General features: G+C 51.3%; 1 protein-coding gene across 2 annotated transcripts in view; it reads right to left on the bottom strand.

Annotated features, from left to right (window-relative positions):
* Window positions 1-13,140, bottom strand: part of MBP (myelin basic protein) — a 110,458-nt gene extending 97,318 nt beyond the window's left edge. For both annotated transcript variants that reach the window (XM_082417746.1, XM_082417748.1), the window contains exon 1: window positions 13,002-13,140. The gene's annotated coding sequence lies outside the window, so the exon portion shown is untranslated. The remainder of the gene's footprint in view (window positions 1-13,001) is intronic.
* Window positions 13,141-18,318: the final 5,178 nt, after the last annotated feature.

Below are 18,318 nucleotides of genomic sequence, written 5' to 3'. Positions count from 1 at the left end.
GTAAGGCAACACAGCGAGCTGAATAAATCATGTCCCATGTTCTCCTGGTTGCTGAAGAACAGACTTGGGCAAATGACTTCGGCAAAATTCAGACTCTCATGTGCGTCAGCTGGAAGGTGATGATTAGGGTCAGTGGAAGCAGCCATCTGGGGGTGCAACAAACACCACCCTTGAGCACCACGCAGAGGACGCGAGGCGAGGAAAACTTATTTACCTGTCCCAGAACGTAAGTGCGGAATGGAACATCTAACCCCTTATAAACTAAACGTGATCAGAACCAGAGAACAGAGCTACTGCTGTGAAAAGCCACGTGGGGAAGGTGGGCATCCTGGAAACAGGGTGAGGGAACAGCCCTGAAGGAGCCGTCCATCCTAACCCTAACCCCAGCCAGGAATTCCGGGAAGAGCCCAGAGAATTCCCAGACAGGCCGCAGGGGAGGCACGGGGCTGCTGGGGGGATTAGAAGCAGCTACTGAGTCCCCTCCCCTCTGCCAGCACAGCCCCCTCATTGGGAAACCTGAGTTTTGTTTATACATCTTGCAGTGTGTTCAGCAAATGTTGGGCCTTGGGAAACCTATCTGTGGATCTCTGAGCTCCCTAATAATACTATACAGCACTTTCAGGGCCCCAGACGCGTCTGTTTTATGTGGGTGCGTTGGAAAGGCACGGTGTGGCCTTCTGCCCATCCTAGAGAATGAGAGAATTTTAAAGAATCAATTGTGCGTTTGCTCTATTTGGGAAGCCTGCCACACAGCTCTGTATTTTTTGCTTTCAAAGCAAGTTTAGCAAAAATGTTAGGTTCCAACTAACCAAGAAGCCAGGATGGAGACGATGCGTATCCCTAAATATTCCTTGTCAGATACGCTAGCGCTCACAGGCAGGAAAGAGAATGTCATCTTCTAAATGGAGTATCAAAAACAAACGATAATACAGAGTGAAGTAAGTCAGAGAGAGAAAAACAAATACCATATGCTAACACATATATATGGGATCTAAAAAAAAAAAAAAAAAGGTTCTGAAGAACCTAGGGGCAGGACAGGAATAAAGACGCAGATGTAGAGAATGGACTTGAGGACACAGGGAGGGGGAAGGGTAAGCTGGGAGGAAGTGAGAGAGTGGCATGGACATATATACACTACTAACCGTAAAATAGATAGCTAGTGGGAAGCAGCTGCATAGTACAGGGAGATCAGCTGGGTACTTTGTGACCACCTAGAGGGGTGGGATAGGGAGGGTGGGAGGCAGACGCAAGAGGGAGGGGATATGGGGATATACGTATACATATAGCTGATTCACTTTGTTATACAGCAGAAACTAACACACCATTGTAAAGCAATTATACTCCAATAAAGATGTTAAAAAAAAAATCCGCCTGCCAAATGCAGGGGACACGGGTTCGAGCCCTGGTCCGGGAAGATCCCACATGCCGCAGAGCAACTAAGCCCGTACGCCACAACTACTGAGCCTGCGCTCTAGAGCCCGCGAGCCACAACTACTGAAGCCCGTGCGCCTAGAGCCCATGCTCCGCAACAAGAGAAGCCACCGCAATGAGAAGACCGCGCACTGCAATGAAGAGTAGCCCCCGCTCGCTGCAACTAGAGAAAGCCCGCGCGCAGCAACAAAGACCCAACGCAGCCAAACATAAAACTTAATTAATTAATTAAAAAATAAAAATAATAAAAAAATAAGAACATATCATCAGTATAGAACGTTATTTTCCATGAGTCATTCTTCAAACATAAAGTCAGTTTATCAGTGAAGTATAATTTCTTGATCGTGTTAAAGTGGATGTTTGTGAGCACGTGCAGGTGCATTCAGGTAAATCTGTGTCACCAAGACACACGTCGGGCACCCCTCACCCATTTCTGTCTTTCACTGAGCAGTGGTCCTCATCACTTGGAGCTCATTAGATTACACATTCGTGGGCCTGGGCCCCGAGGTTGTGGGGTGGTGTTCAGAGCCCCGGGCCTAGGACTCTGCATTTAATGAGAATTCTGGACAACATGCATGCAGGTGGCTGGCAGACCACCAGGGGATCGTTGGGCGTCATCCTAGTCCAGAGCCCCGTGGAAGGCTCGGAGCCCGGCGCTGGCCACGGCAGACACTTTTTTGGGGCGCTGGGTATCCTGCCCCCCAGCCAATCCCGGCCCTGCAGCCATCTACACTGATTCGGGCAGGTATCCAATCAGACTCTGGATGGAGGTGAGCGCCATCTGAGCTTTCCTTCCTCTCTGGTTAGTCTGGCGGCTGGTGTAGGCGAGGCCGTGCATCTGCCCATCTTTACTGGAGGAACGTTCTTGCACCTGGCTTTTTGCTCCTGCCCGCAGGGCTGCGGCGACAGGGGCTGCTAACTGCAGGGGTGGGTCGGATGTGGCCTGGGGGGATCCTCTGCCGCCTGACACCCCGAAAGGCGGGGCCGACACTTGTGGGCGCTGCTATCAGTGGTGAACAAGGCCAGCACAAGCCCTCTCTTTACTCAAAACATCGAGGATGGGGCCACCAGGCTCCCCACCCTCTGGCAAAATTCAAACCCTCACCTGCTTCCACCCTCCTGCCCCCAGGTCCCATGAAACAAAGGGAAATCTGACTGCAGGAGTCACTCTCTGAAATAAACATTTCAGAAAACCAAATGACAGTGAGGCGTGTCACCCTAGTGGCTCTGCCTGCCCTTCCAGCCATGACTCATAGGAAGTCTCACTCCAGCCGGGGAGCTGCTGGTCATGGGGCCGGGCAGACCCCGGGGGCCCCCGAGGTGAGCTGCCGCCCTCACCAGCTGGGACCCTGGGCTGCCACGGAACCCTCAGCACTCAGATGTCACCTGCAGGGCGCAGGGCATGGCCTGGCACTCCCTGGGGGTCACTCAGAGCTGCCGTCAGGGTGGTCAGCACTGAATGTCGGCCACCGATCAAAGCAAAACCTGATGTAAAATGCAACCAAGTCAACTCACTTTCAGAAGAAGCATCAACACCAGTCTCTGTTTTCTAGATGGTTTTAACAGTGGGGAGGTATAAACCGAACCCAAGCCTAATTACTATGTAATCAGAATCAGCATGATGTTAAAAACCAGTGTGTTCAGTAAAACATACTGAATGGCTCTTGCAACCCTTTTTGCATTTCAAAATTTACAACACATACCAAGGGGAACAACTGCCAAGGGGCTCTGAGCAGAAACTCATTTCCTGTAAAAAGCTGCGGTTTTGGGCCTCGGAGAAGCTCCCTCACGCTCTGGAGGGCGTCACCCCCCTTGTCACCAGCTATCAGCCACTGACCCCTTTTCAAAACCAGCATCAGTTTTGATGTGCGGCATCACATCACCACTAAGAGAAACGCCGTTCTTGTATCTTTTCATACCAATTCTTTCCTTTAAAAAGGAGCTCGTTTTAAAACAAAAGCCCCTGGGCTTCCCTGGTGGCGCAGTGGTTAAGAATCCGCCTGCCAATGCAGGGGACACAGGTTCGAGCCCTGGTCTGGGAAGATCCCACATGCCGCGGAGCAACGAAGCCTGTGCGCCACAACTACTGAGCCTGCGCTCTAGAGCCCGTGAGCCACAACTACTGAGCCCGTGCGCCACAACTACTGAAGCCCATGCGCCTAGAGCCCGTGCTCCGCAACAAGAGAAGCCACCGCAATGAGAAGCCTGTGCACGGCAACGAAGAGTAGCCCCCGCTCACCGCAACTAGAGAAAGTCCGCGCACAGCAACGAAGACCCAGTGCAGCCAAAAATAAATAAATAAATAACAATTAAAAAAAGCCCCTGGTTTCTGATTGGTCCCCAGCAGTCGTGACCAGCTTGGGGACAAGGCCTGGGGCTGGCTGGGGCCCAACGCCCCTCCCAGCCGTGGGACACTGACTTGAGACAGTGCAGTCTGACACAGGTGTAGGGACGACTGGATTTGGAAATGTGTTCTGAGAGCTCAGGAGCACAGGGTGGGCATGGCTGGCCGTCACATGTGTCGCTGGACAGAGCAGAGGACGCCCTGGGCTTCATGTGACCCCCCAGATCTGCTGAGCGCTGAGCACTCGCGTTTCCTCGCCTGCAACAGGGTGAGGATGTCGCTCGATTCAGAGGGTTGCTGGGGAACAGACCTGACCCGGCTCCCCAGCGCGGGGGCAGGAGGGCCTCCACCTTCTGGGCAGACCGTCTCAGCCCAGGACGCTGACAGGGCCTGTCCAGACATCATCACTGCATTTATTCTGTGTCCTTTTAGAAAATGAGTCTGTCTGGAAACAGACTCACAGACAGAAAACAAACTTACGGTTACCAAAGGGGAAAGAGGGTGGGGAGATAAGTTAGGAGTTTAGGACGAGCAGATACACACGACTATATCTAAAATAGGTAAACAACAAGGCCCTACTGTGCAGCACAGGGAACTCTACTCAATATTTTTTAATAACCTATAAGGGAAAAGAATCTGAAAAAGAATATGTCTATATCTGCATAACTGAATCACTTTGCTGTACACCAGAAACTAACACAACACTGTAAATCAACCCTACTTCAATTTTAAAAAAAGAATCTGAAAACCATAAAAAGAGAAAGAAAGAAAATAAGTCTGTCTGAGTGGTGGGAGAGATTAGTTAGGCTTCTTAGTGGGTTTTAGATACGTCATTATATACATATATATATGCATGTTTGAAACAACAGATATCACATGGAAATGAACTCTTGGGTTGAGAAGTTCAGAGGATTAAACCTCAGGCATAATTACATTCGGCGAAGGAGGGGTAGTTCTTACCGCACAAGATGCTGCCCTAACATGCAGGGCTGCCAACCCCACACCAGCCGTCACGTGCGGACTCCAGCCATGAGCACGTGGGTGTGTGTGTGTGTGTGTGTGTCAGAGAGTGTGAGTGTGTCGGGGTGACCACCTTCCAGGCCCTCAGCTGCCTCTGGGACCCGTCTTTCCACGCTCTGTATATTAGTCTCTAATATAGAACGAAGCATGAAATTTGGTTAATCACTTACTGTGAATAAAACCTCATTTTCCTTCTCTTATCTTGGAAAAAGGGTCGGCTGAATGTTAATCCCCTCACTCTTAAAGAAAGTGAAATAATTCTACAGGAAATCAGTTACAGACCTTTCCTCGGCCACCTCAGCGTCCTTGCACTTGCCTGTGGCCAGTGGACCCTGTAGACCAGTCGCTGGCCCGCAGACATTGGTGCCAACACGGCGAGTCTGGAGGGGTGAGTGGAAGGGAGCAGAGGCGCCCTGGGCCGGGGAGGTGGTCCGGTGCCCACGGGAGGGGGACCTGCGGACTTGCGGACGTGTCCGGGGCCAGCTCTCCCACCGGGTGGAGGAGCGAGAAGGGAGGCCCTGGTTGGCTGATCTCTATTTAAAACACGCTGGACGGTACTTAGAGGCCAAACTTATGCACATGAGGGACTCAGGAAAAATTCAGGCAGCGAAGAAGGAAAACCAGCTGGGTCCCAATGCGCTAGTTCCCCCTCACGTCCTTCATGTTTACGCAGATGTAAATGGTTCTTAAAAGAAAGACAGCGGATCGCAAGTTGAATTCACAGGCTGAGTGGAGGCCAGGCGCGGCGCCCCCCGAAATCTCAGCCCTTGGCTGGTTCACAGGGCACAGCCCTTCTTCTAAGATCACCCTGCTTAACTCCACTTCTAGTTTTCCTTGTTTGTACCCCGTTTACAAATGATAATGGGGACAAGGGAAGTTCCCCAACTCCCCTTTTCTTTGCTCTTGCTTTTACCTAATTTTAGTAACTTCACCCCAACCTACTTCCAGGTTCTTCTTTGAGGCTATTAATCTTCCCAGCTTTTCCATCATTTCATCTTCCTTAGTGCCATCCCCCCAAACTTGGCATTGGCTTCTTTACTGTTAACATAAGTAAGTGATTAATTATTACAAAGAAAAGGTACAGAAAAAAATACACAACTGGTTTACCTTTTCCCTCAAAAAAAGTGACACATTCCTTTCTTTGTCTAAAATCTCAAAATGTTTCAGAAATAAAACAAATTCCCTTCCCTTCATACAAACCCATCCTTCCCTAGACACAGGTAAGCAGCTTCCTGAGGTTGATGGATAGCCCAATTTGCGTGATTTCTGTATTTATTTCATCTCTGTGTGATCACAACAGGTAGTGTGTTCTTTTGTGTATTTAAAATTTTTCAATAAATAGAATGATACTGTATTTATTCATCTGTAACTTGGCTGCTTTCCATTCAATGCTATTGCTTTGATTTTGACCTGTATTGAGGCCTGACCCAACACCGCAAGGAGCCTGGCAGAGCTACACCTTGAACCTCAGCCCTCTTTCTGGGAGCCATCAACCAGCCAACCCTTTCCACATTTTGTTCACTTTTTGACCTGATCTTGGACACACAAAATCTCGATTCAATAAACATTTAAACCATTTGAAAAAAACACGTGGGCACAGCTAAAATAGTGCTGAGAGGGAAATTTATAGGACTAAAATGCTGACATTGAAAACAGGAAAGGTACTCAAATCAATAATCTAAGTTCTAACTGATGAAACTAGAAAACCAAACCAAACAAAAAAACCTAAATATATCCAAAGAAAGTAGAAGGAAGGAAATAGTAAAGATAAGAACAGAAACCAATGAAACCAAAAACAGGCAAACAATAGAGAAAAATCAATTAAACAAAGAGCTAGTTCTTTGAAAAAAAAAATCAATAAAATGGATCATGCTCTAGCAAGATTCTCACATAAAAGGAGAGAAGACAGAAATCATCACTATCAGGAATAAAACTAGGGATATCGCTACAGATCCTGTGGCATTACAAGGATAATAAAGGATTCTGTGAACACAGTACACTCATAAATTCTACAGTTTACAAGAAATGAACCAATTCTTCAAAACCCACAAACTACCAAAATTCAACCAAGATGAAATATATAACTTGAATAATCTTACAACTATTAATGAAACTGTATGTGTAATTAGAAAATGCCCCTCCAAAGATTTCCAAAGAAATCTCCAGCCCCAGATGGTTTCACTGGAAATTTCTACCAAACATTTAAAGAAGAATTAATGTCATTTGTACATAAACCCTCTCAGAAATTAGAACAGGAGGGAGCACTTCCCAGCTCATTTTTATGGGGCTCATAATACCCTGATATCAAAACCAGCAAAGACTGTACGAAGAATGAAAACCACAGACCAATCTCTCTCGTGAACTTAGAAGCAAAAATCCTCAACAAAATACTAGCAAAGTGAATCCAGCAACATATAAAAAAATTATACACATGACCAAGTGGAATTTATTTCAGACATGCAAGGGTGGTTCAACACCGACTTGAACATTAATATAATCCATCATACTAACAGGTTAAAGAGGAAAAATCACGGGAGCCTGTCAATTGACTGAAAGAATATTTGACAAAATCCCACACCCATTCATGACAAAACCTCTCAGCAAGTTAGGAACAGAGGGGCACTACCTCAATGTCACGAGGAACTTCTACAAAAACCCTATAGCTACATCATATTTAGTGGTGAAAAAGTGAATGCTTTACCCCTTTGATCAGGAACAAGGCAAGGATGTCCACTCCTGCAACTCTTATTCAACAGAGCTCTGGAAGTTCCAGTGCAACACAACAAGAAAAAGAAATTATAAAGGATAGAGATTGGAAAGGAAGCAATGACACTTCCCCATTTACAGGTAACATGACGGTCTGCATGGATATCACAAGGAATCTACCCCCAAAATCTAGGCTTAGTGAGGGAGTTAGGCAAGGTCGCAGGACACAAGGTCAGCACACAAAAATCATCCACATTTGTGTAAACTAACAACACACATGTAGAAACTGAAGTTAAAAACATGACACTATTTAAAAATAACTCAAAAAAAGAGAAATATTTAGGTATACTCTTAAAAAACCCCCACAGATTCAGAATCTATACGCTGAAAATTACAAAACAGTGATGAAAGAAACAAAAGCACATCTGAATAAACAGAGACAACCTGTGATCACAGCGTGGAAGGCTCCACACAGTAAAACTGTTAATTGTCCCCAAGTCCATCTATAGATTTGATGAAATTCCTATAAAAATGCCACCAAGGGTTTTGTAGACACAAACAAGCTTATTCTAAAACGTTTGGAACGGTGCCGGAGCCAGCACAGCTAACAGGATTTTGATAAAGAAAGAAGGAGAAGGACTCACGCTACCTGATGGCAACGTTCACCCTCCAGCCGCAGAAATCAGCACAGTGTGGTCCTGGTGCAGCAACAGACACCCCGATCAAGGGCACAGATCAGGGAAACCAGAAATAGACCCACACAAACACGGGGACACGAGTTTTGACAAAGATGCAAAAGCAATTCCATGGAGGAAGGATCATCTTTTCAACAAACAGTCCTGGAGCAATTCGACATTCCTAGGTAGGAACAAAAACCAAACAAAACCAAAACCCTCCACCTAAACCTCACTCCTTATACAAAATTAACTGGAAATGGACAACAGACTTCAGTGTAAAATGTAGAACTATAAAACTGTAGGGGAAAAAAAAGGAGAAAATCTTCCAGACTCAGGCTAGGTGACGGGTTCTTGCATTTCACACCCAAATCACAATTCATAAAAGGAGAAAATTAATAAACTGGATCTCATCGAAATGAAAAACTTTCTTCCTGCAAAAGACTCTGTGGAGAGGATGAAGTCAAGCTAAACTGACAGAATAACTGCAAACCAAAACTAGGAGCCGTATTTAGAACATACAAGGAATTAACGTGACCGAACAACCCAATCAGAAAAAGGGCAAAGACGAGAACAGGCTGCTAGTTGAGAGGACGTGCAGATGGCAGACGCACACATGGAAAGACTACTGGCATCATTATCTGTGAGGGAAACGCAGACTAAAATCACGGTGAAGTATCGCCGCACACCTGTTAGAGGCGCAAATAAAAAATAGTGACAGGGCCAAAGGCTGTCGTGGAGATCCTGCATCACTCACACCTGGCTGGTAGGATGTAAAACGGTGCAGCCATTCTGGAAAAGAGGAGGGCAGTTTCTTATGAAATGGAATACGTGTTTGCTATTTGACTCAGCAATGGCACTCTTGCTTGGGCATTTATCCCAGAGAAATGAAAACTGTTCACACAAAAACCTGTACATGGACGATCATAGCAACTTTACTCAAATAGCCCCAAACTGGAAACCCTCAAAGGGCAAATGCTTAAAACCAAACAACTACGGGAGCGGGGTGGGCACCCATTCCTCGGAATACTACTCATCAACAAAAAAAGAACAAGCTATCGGTACACTCAACGACTTGGAGAGATCTCAAGAGAATTGCAGTCAGTGAAAAAAGCCAATCAAAAAAGGTTGCATGACTCTACTTAAATAGCATTCTCGAAATGATGAAATTACAGAAAATGGGGAACAGATTAGTGGTTGCCAAGGGCATAGGGAGGGGGAAGGGGGAAGTTGGCTGTGGCCATAAAGGGCAGCCCTAGGGAATTTGTGACGGAGCTGTCCTACCCGAGGTGGGTGGTCACACGATTGTACATGTGTGATAAAATTACAGAGAACTACACACAGACACACACACGTAAACTAGCGAAATCTGACATCTCAACACAGCTGACGGATTGTACCAATGTTGATCTCCTGGATGTGATATTGTCTATAGTTTTGCAAGATGTTATGAAGCATATATGGATCTCTATTATTTCTCACAATTGCATGTGAATCTACAATTATCTCAAAATAAAAAGTTTTTAAAAATTGCTTCTATGAGCAACCTTTGTATGTGCCCTATGCACTCAGACCAGGTTCTCCCTAGAGGGTGCACTTCGGAGTGAAATCACGAGGTCATAGGGAATGTCTGTCATCAGCTTTTCTGGATTCTTCTCTAAAGTGTCTGTTTTCATTTACACTCCTACTCACAATAATGTGAGTTCTCACTTCTCTACATCTTACACTCCTACTCACAATAATGTGAGTTCTCACTTCTCTACATCTTCCTCAATACTTGGTATAGTCAGAATTTAAAATTTTTACCAGTATGATGGATATGAAAAATGATCCCACTGATGTGACTTTTGATTCCCTGAGAACTAGTGGGTTGAACACCTTTTCATATTTTACTAGCCCGTCTGGGTTTTCTCTTCTGGCCAGCCTGTTCAGTCACATCTTTCTCTATTGGGCAGTTTGTTTTATATCGCTGAATTTTAGAATGTTTGATACATTCCAGATACCTCACCTAAGTCTGTTTATCCTCGTTCTCTAGGCATCCATTTTTTAAAATAATAGAGCCTCACACTTACTCAGTAGTGTTCACAGAGACCAGATCCATATTTATGAATTTTTAGCAATTATTGACTCTGAGACATTGCTAAAAGCTTCAGAATGTGCACTGTTGCCTATTCCTGGTTGCAGCGTGACCTCTGGATGTGGCCTCAGCTCACGCCTGAGAGCTCCAGCCTCCTGTCTGGTCAGCCTCTCCAGCCCCAACTCCTTGCGATAAGTCACTCATGTGCCTCTCCCATCTATTCCGTTTCTCTGGCTGAAGCCTGACGGCTACACGTTTAGGTGGAGTTTGAATTCTGCTCATCTCTGCTGAGTGGGACCACCAGGGTCTCCCTGTGTATAATTACTGTTGCTTTAAACTCACCTCCTGGGGCTTCCCTGGTGGCGCAGTGGTTGAGAATCTGCCTGCCAATGCAGGGACACGGGTTCGAGCCCTGGTCTGGGAAGATCCCACATGCTGCGGGGCAACTGGGCCCGTGAGCCACAACTACTGAGCCTGCGCGTCTGGAGCCTGTGCTCCGCAACAAGAGAGGCCACGACAGTGAGAGGCCCGCGCACCGCGATGAAGAGTGGCCCCCGCTCGCCGCAACTAGAGAAAGCCCTCGCACAGAAACGAAGACCCAACACAGCCATAAATAAATAAATAAATTAAACTCACCTCCTGGGGCCCCAAACTCAGGCTGATTTAAGCTTCCTTCAGTGGCTCTAACGGACCAATAGAAGTGTCTTACTGCTTAATGACTACTTACTAAAAAGCGTACTGAGGAATTAGAGAACCTTCTTTCCTTCTTTTCTGTCAACTTTACTGAGGAAGTGAAGGAAAAGATGACTAACAGAGACCTGACAGTGGCCTTCGAGGCCAATCATCCTGAAGAGGAAGCATATTTTGTTGGGCGTGGCCGCTCATTAGCGGTGGAATTTTAACAGACAGAGAAGTGGAAGGTAGCCCAGTGGGTTTTGCAAGGTGTCCTACTTGCCCTGCAGGGCAGCAACAAAGGGCTGGTGGCAGGTTCCCAGAACTGAGTCCTGGGCGCCCTGGGTGTCTCCATGCCTTGGTTTCCTAGGCAGTAAAAATGAGGGTACTGATAGGGTAGTTATATCAAATGAGGGTATCCCAGGGCATGCTGCCTATCAGTGAGGTGATATATTGCTCTAAGAAGACAGCCTGGCAATTTGCAAGTGGTCAAAAATGCTACCTGGACACCTGGGTGGAAAAGGCACAGAGACAGTGGCTGATACTGTGTCAAATTTTTAAAGAATCTAAAGAGAAACTAAAAGTCAAACAACAAAGGGTTTCTAAAGTGAATTTGAACCAAACAGCTTTTGTTTAACCCTGAGTTAATAAAGGGAGTCATTTCAGAACAGTTAAACCGTTGGGAGTGACTGTTAGCCAACACTTTACAATAATTTTGAACTGGATTCCCTCCCTTCAGGTGTTGGTTTATCCCACTTAAAAAAAAATACGACGACTGATGGGCACTTCTCCTGGGTTGGGAGAAACACAGCTGTGAGGCTGCGGCCCACTTGCTGGTCCTTTGGGCCCATCCCTCCCTGAAGAGCTTCTCTGTCCCAGGCTCCCGCTGGCTCTGCACCTGGGTCACCACGTCCCAGGAGGCCCCCAGCACTCAGAGGTGGTCCGGCCAGGACTGAGCCTGATTCAGGGGCGTCCCAGACTTGTGGGCCACTCTGTAAACTATCTCCCTGAGCTGGGGCGCTAAAGTCTTCTCCAAAACCCACAGGTCTTAAATAGAACGCACCCTAGAGCTCCCTCCCTCTGAAAATCTCTCTTTCTAGGCCAGGTGTGGGTATCCGTGGCCAGAACGGCCAGCGGCCCCCCTGCACCGTGTTTACACCTCTCCCAGCACATCCTGGCTGTGGCCGGTGCCTTCCACGGCTGCAGTGGCAAACTGAACAGGCGTTGTCGATTCTCACGTTGTAGCATTTGGAAAACAGAGAACCAGGAACCAGAAAGCGCCAATTTCCTGCCAGACTCCTACTGAGATCACCAAAGAAACGCAAACGTTTTCCCCAGCCCCACTCTGCCTTCTGAAACGAGGTGAAAGGAGACGCTAAAAGAAACGAGGCAGTGCCACCAGCAGCCCAAAGGACCCAGAGCCACTGAATGTCAGGGAATCGTGCAGATCACAGGGCACCCTAAGGGCCACCCAACCCGGCGCCGGGCCCAGGGGGCTTCGCGCCCAGGGGCGCCAGGCGCGCAGGTGGGCGCAGGTGGGCGCAGGCGGCGCGGCCCGAGCCGGGACGGGCCCCCGGAAGGCGGAAGCCCGGAGAGTCGCCTGTCGCCGCCCTCGGCGTTCAAAAGGAAACTGGTTTTCGGCTCGTGGGGGGGGGGGGGGGGGGGGAACGGCAGGAGTCGTCCGCTCGGCTCCAGGTGTGTCATTAAGAAGCACTTTACGCTGGTGGGGACCCCCGCCTGCCCGAAAGCTCGCCACCAGCGCGCGTTGGTGCGGCCAACCGGCGGAGGTCGGGGCGGCCTCCTTGACCTCTGTCACCTCTCACCCGAAACTCTACCCTCACCCTCTCCCACGCTCTGCCCGCGACCCCGGCCGAGCCCACACCTGGACACCCGTTGGGGACAGCCCCGCCGCTCTGGATCGGCGTCTACACCCGCGCCCACCCCTCGCAGGGCGGCCGCCCGGCTGCCACCTGCCGCCACCTGCGCCGCCGCCCGGGGGAGCCCCGCGCCCGGGTCCCCGCGGTCCCCGCTCCGAGGACGCAAAGGGGCCCTCCCGCCCCCGGCGAGGGTCACCCACCGCGCTGCGCTCGCCGCTCCCAGGCCGAGGGCGCCGCGGGGTCCAGGCCGCCTCCTCGCCGCCCGGGCCCCAAGCGCGCGGGGTCCCGGGGCGCCGGCGCCGCCTTCCGGGTCGGGGACGCGGGCCGCCGGGGCGGCAGGCTCGTCCTCGCTGGCGCGCGGCGACGACTGACGGCGGCGGCTCCGAGCGCCGGGCGCGCCCGCCGCCCCTCCCCCGGCCCCCGGGCTTCCTGCGAGCCAGGTAAACACGGCCGGGCCGGGCCGGGCCGAGCCGCCCCACCTGCTGCCCGCCGGCCGGGACCACCTCCGGGCGGCTCTGCCACGCGGGCTCGCGGCACTCACGGGCCCCGCGCGGGGGCAGCCCCTGGAGGCGGGCGCGGACTCCGGCCGGGGCTGAACTGCGGCTCTTCGAGCCTCTGCTCGCGGCTGAGCTTCCGAAGCACCCGGCCCGAGCGCGCGGGGAGGGAGCCCTGAGAGCAGCCGCTCCACACCCCGCTCCACGGCCGCCGGCGCCGGGGCCCCCAGCGACGCCTGGCCCCTGGAGAACGCCCGGGGAGCCCTCGTCCAGCCCAGCACCCGGACAGGTGCTCCGCCAGAGGACACAGGCTTCCCCGAGGAGGCCGGCGAAGAGCGCTCGCAAAACAGACCAGAAGACGCGCTTTTGCAGGGGCGGCCCTGGGGCCTGCGGCCTGAAGCACCTATTGGCTTGTGGTCGGTGTCATCCTCTTGGTCCAAAGGAAGCCTCTTGTTTGGACCTTAGTCACCTGCACACAGTCCGGTGGTCCTTTCCCCTGCATTCTCACCCTCCTCCTGATGGTGGAAAAGTAGGAGGTTGAGGGGAGACACAGACCGAGACCCTGGCGTCCCCCCGGCTTAGATTCCAGGTCAGGGAATTGAATCTGACGCTTTCCCCGAGCCCGCGGGGACCCAACCTGGTTATTAGGGGGAGGGGAAGTCTGGTGCTTGGTGACACTCAGCCCTGGTCCCCCCGGGCCGGCCAGAAGGGCCCCAGCTCCCAGTGTGGTTTCAGGGCAGTCTTCCCCAAGCAGCCGCCCTCACAGGCCGGGCGTCTAGCAACCACGTTCCAATGCTGGTGGTTCTAAGAGAAATGTTTCCACTGTTCCAGAAATATTTGATGCTTTCCTCAGAAAAGGTTGGCCTGGGGGTTTCAGGAGCTAGAGAGGGGAGGTCAGCAGGGCGGCGGAGCAGGGATACTGGCCGTGCCGAAGACGAAGCTTGCCTGTTTCCCAGTTCTCTGTCCAAGCCTTCAGCCCACTTGCAGCAGAGGGTGGCCGGGGTTGGGGGGGTGGTAAGGGAGCCAGAGGAGCCCAGGGGTGTGCGGGGCAGTGACTCTGACGCGGGACGCTTCCAGGTCCCTGACTCAAGTCACTCTTCCCCCCGCACCCCGATATTTCTTAACGCTCAGGCCATAGTGGGTTCCATCTGGATGCCGGTTTTAGGATCACAAACCACTACTTCTCCCCCCAGATGCCTCCTTGCTTCTTCCTGGGGTGACTGGGATTTGGGAAGAAGGGCTCCTGCCCTGCAGACATCAGTGAAGACTAGATACTGGGGAGTCCAGGCCACAGGGAAGCAGCAGGGTTTGTCCCGCTTCGTGCTGTGTAGAAATCTCGCATATGCCAACAGGCGTCTCTGCAAATGTCAGGCTTGCCAAGCTCCAGTTAAATGCTTTTTAAAGTATTTATAAGATCCCACCATGCCTATATTTGGGGGATGTAATGCCCCCAAATGCATGGGAACTTCAAGGAAAATGTATGTGAGGGAATAAGGAACACGATTTAAGAAAGTGACGGATGGACTTACCTGGTGACACAGTGGTTAAGAATCCGCCTGCCAACGCAGGGGGCATGGGTTCGAGCCCTGGTCCGGGAAGATCCCACATGCTGCGGAGCAACTGAGCCCGTGCGCCACAACTACTGAGCCTGCGCTCCAGAGCCCGCGAGCCACAACTACTGAGCCCGCATGCTGCAACTACTGAAGCCCATGCACCTAGAGCCCATGCTCTGCAACAAGAGAAACCACTGCAATGAGAAGCCCGCGCACCGCAACGAAGAGTAGCCCCCGCTAGCCGCAACTAAAGAAAGCCCGCGCACAGCAACAAAGACCCACCCAGCCGAAAATAAATAAATTAAATAAATAAATAAATGTATATAAAAAATAAAAATAAAAAAAATAAAGTGACGGGTGGGCATTTGGAAGGTCCCTCATGCCAGGGAAAGGACCCAGGGAGGAGGAAAGGCGGGCGCTTCCCTGTGAGGGGTGTCACGCTTCACATGAAGATGGCCTTGCATCTTTGAGCACAGTGACAGAGATTGACTTTATTCATTTCAATAAAATTGAAATGGGTCTTTTGACAGGTAAAAGATAAATGATCCAAACTTCATTGTCTCTGATATTTCTAAGAAAATCCTATGGCCATACCCTCCATCTCTTACTGCTTTTCACATAATGAGGGCAGCAGCCTTCAGCATTTCATGTCGTAGCAGGGAGCGCAAAGTTTCATGCATGGTACACATTCAGTTCATTTTTGTTCAGTCCTATTAAACTGCATATTACCCAAACTGAAGGAAGAAAGGAAACTAAATAATTTCCAGGAGACCACACTACATGCATTTTGAGTTTTTAAAAAAATTTCTTCAACAGATTTACCTTTGTAATTATATTTTTGCTTACAAAAGCCCTGAAATCACTTTCATCTCTGGTTTGTAATTAACAGTTTGCTGGTGATATCCACAAAGTCGATAATCCTCTTAAATTCCAGTCAATAACTGGACAGGTTCTGCTGTAGTCATGATTGCAAGAAAATTAGGTGCATGAACTGCACAAAGTGCAACATAAAAAATTAAACAAGGAAAGCGTTTGAGGGAGGCTTCTAGACTACAACCAGACACACTCACCCACATTCACACACAACCACATACACACACAAGCCACTTGTCACTTCACTTCTTTTTATCCAGGAAGAAAAGGAAAGGAAAGGAGATTTGTACAACTTTGGTTGTGTGGGAAAAAACAAAAAAACTTTCACACATTTTCTACCCTCAATTTTTTGACATTGCTGTTATACAAACTGTTTTACAAAGGGTACACACACACATACAGTATTTTTCTTTAACTATAGCTCCCTAATTTTATTAATAAAAATAAAAGCAAACAGCTTTCCGTAAGATCCAAGTCACTCTTGAACTACAGAAGTAGATTCTGGATTCAGTGTATTTTTGAAGGAACTGTGTACACATTCAATAGATATCATCCTCCCACTCTAATTGCTTCTAGAATTTCTTTTTCCAGGGAGCTCTCGGCCATGAATGGCTTGTTGTCAACATGCCTGGTGAGCTCTGGGGCTCATCTGCGCTGACAAGCAGAGGCTTTACGATCCTGGGTGTCGTGTGGCAGGTGTAGGTTCCACATGTGGCCCCAACGCCATCCCAATCCCACAAATCCCTCGTTCTCCTTCCTCTGTGACTTCGAGGCCGGTGCCATGGAGAAGGAGGAGGTGCGTCTCTGCCCTTGAATCTGGGTGCATCCCTGAGACGGCCCCAGCCGTGGAGTCAGGCCCTGGATTTCTGGGGCGAGGTCACAGCAATGCTGAGCACGTCTGCTTTCCCCTCCAGGGCCAGCGCCCTCGGAACCCAGCCACCGCCCTCTGAGGACGGCCTGTGCCAGCCCAGGAGACACCAGCGGCCTTCAGAAGGGACCCCGCCTGAGTCGCCGTGGCCTCTGGGTCCCCCCAGCGGAGCTCCCAGGCCTCACGGAGCAGGAATTGTCCTTCCTTCCTGTGTGCTCCCCGCACTCCTGCCCCCCGAATCTGCGAGCACGGTGACACGGTTGCTTTGCTCCAGCAGGTCTGGGGTCGTCACTGTGCCTCAGTGGTGCCTGGAAGGCTGCCCAGAATGACAGATGGAAGGTGGGGTCCCGGGATGTTGAGGGCTGAGGCCTGGGCACCACCGCCCGGGCAGTCTCTCCAGGGAGGACAGTATCTTACTCAGCGACATTTCATTCCGTCACTCACTTTTACTTATCAGAACTACTGATGACGCACTTAAATCAGCTGCATCCTTAAAGCCAGACTGACGAGGGGGGTCCCGGGAGGCTCTCTGGAGGGAGGGGCCCGATCGTGGGCAGGACTTGGCCGCATGGAGCCGGTGAGGGAGGCGTAGCCGGGAGGGGGCAGCGTGTGCCGAGGAGGCGCTTGTGTGACAGGAGATGGAGCCACCCGGAGCCCCGTGGACACAACACGGGACACACCGGAGCCGATGCTGCCGCAGCAGGGCCCGCGCTGGGAGGGCGTATGGTGCCCACTGGCCCCGGCGTGCCCTCGCCCGCTGCCCAGGCCTCGGCCTGCTCACCTCCGCCACCGGGCCTCTTCTGCGCCGGTGAAGAAACCTTGTTCCGACTGAGAACAACTCACTGGCGTGGGTTGAATTATGTCCCCAGAAGGCTGTGTCCCTGCCCCACCAGGTGCCTGGGAGTGGGACCTTTCTCGGAAGCAGGGTCTTTGCGGCTGTGATCAAGTTGACATGAGGTCGTTAGGGTGGCCCTGCTCCAAAGCCCCGGGTGTCCGCGCACGAGACAGACAGGAGAAGCGGGTGGAGGGGGGAGCAGGGACCTGAGCGACGGGGCCACAGGCCGAGGAGCCTGGGCCCCCGGGGCCCGGAGGAGGCGGGGAGGACCCGGCCGTGGGGACTCGGGAGGGGGCGCGCCCGCTCCCGCATTCCGGACTTCAGCGCCAGGACAGCGACAGAGGCTCTTTCCGTTGTTCTGAGCCACTGGTTTGTGGCACTTTGATACGGCTGCCCCTGGAAGCAAACTCATGGAGACACAGAAGGAAAAACAGAGGACCAGCCGTTCGCGTAAAGAAACCTGGCGTGAACGGTGACGGGACAATGCGGTGACAGAAACGGTGGGGCGTGGGATGAAGGAGGGAAGAGGAGGCCAGAGGGAGGCACCCTGGGGCCTGATGGCGGGGCACCCAGGGTCTCAGGCCCGCTTCGATCTGGGACCCCGGCCCCCGAGAGCCCCGCCCCAGGCCCCGGCTGCCTTCCCCACCTGCGGTCGTCCTGGCTCACGCGGGCGGGCTGCAGCCTCAGGCCCCCAAGTCTGGGCCAGCACCGGAGCAGCTACCTGGGCACCTGGAAGCCCCAGCAGGCGGGGGGGCAGGGAGCCAGCCTGAGGTCCGAGAGGACCCGAGGGTCTCCCTGCTCTGCCCCTTGGGGTGCAGGGCCGAGGGGGAAGGGGGCAGGCAGGGGCACCAGCCCGAGCGAGCACGGAGCTGTGGGTTTCAGGAGTGTGACCTT

Source organism: Balaenoptera physalus (assembly GCF_965194825.1).
Source record: "Balaenoptera physalus genome assembly, chromosome: 12".
NCBI lineage: Eukaryota > Metazoa > Chordata > Mammalia > Artiodactyla > Balaenopteridae > Balaenoptera > Balaenoptera physalus.
The sequence above is the reverse complement of the archived record's forward strand: the minus strand, read 5'-3'. Positions and strand labels throughout refer to the sequence as shown.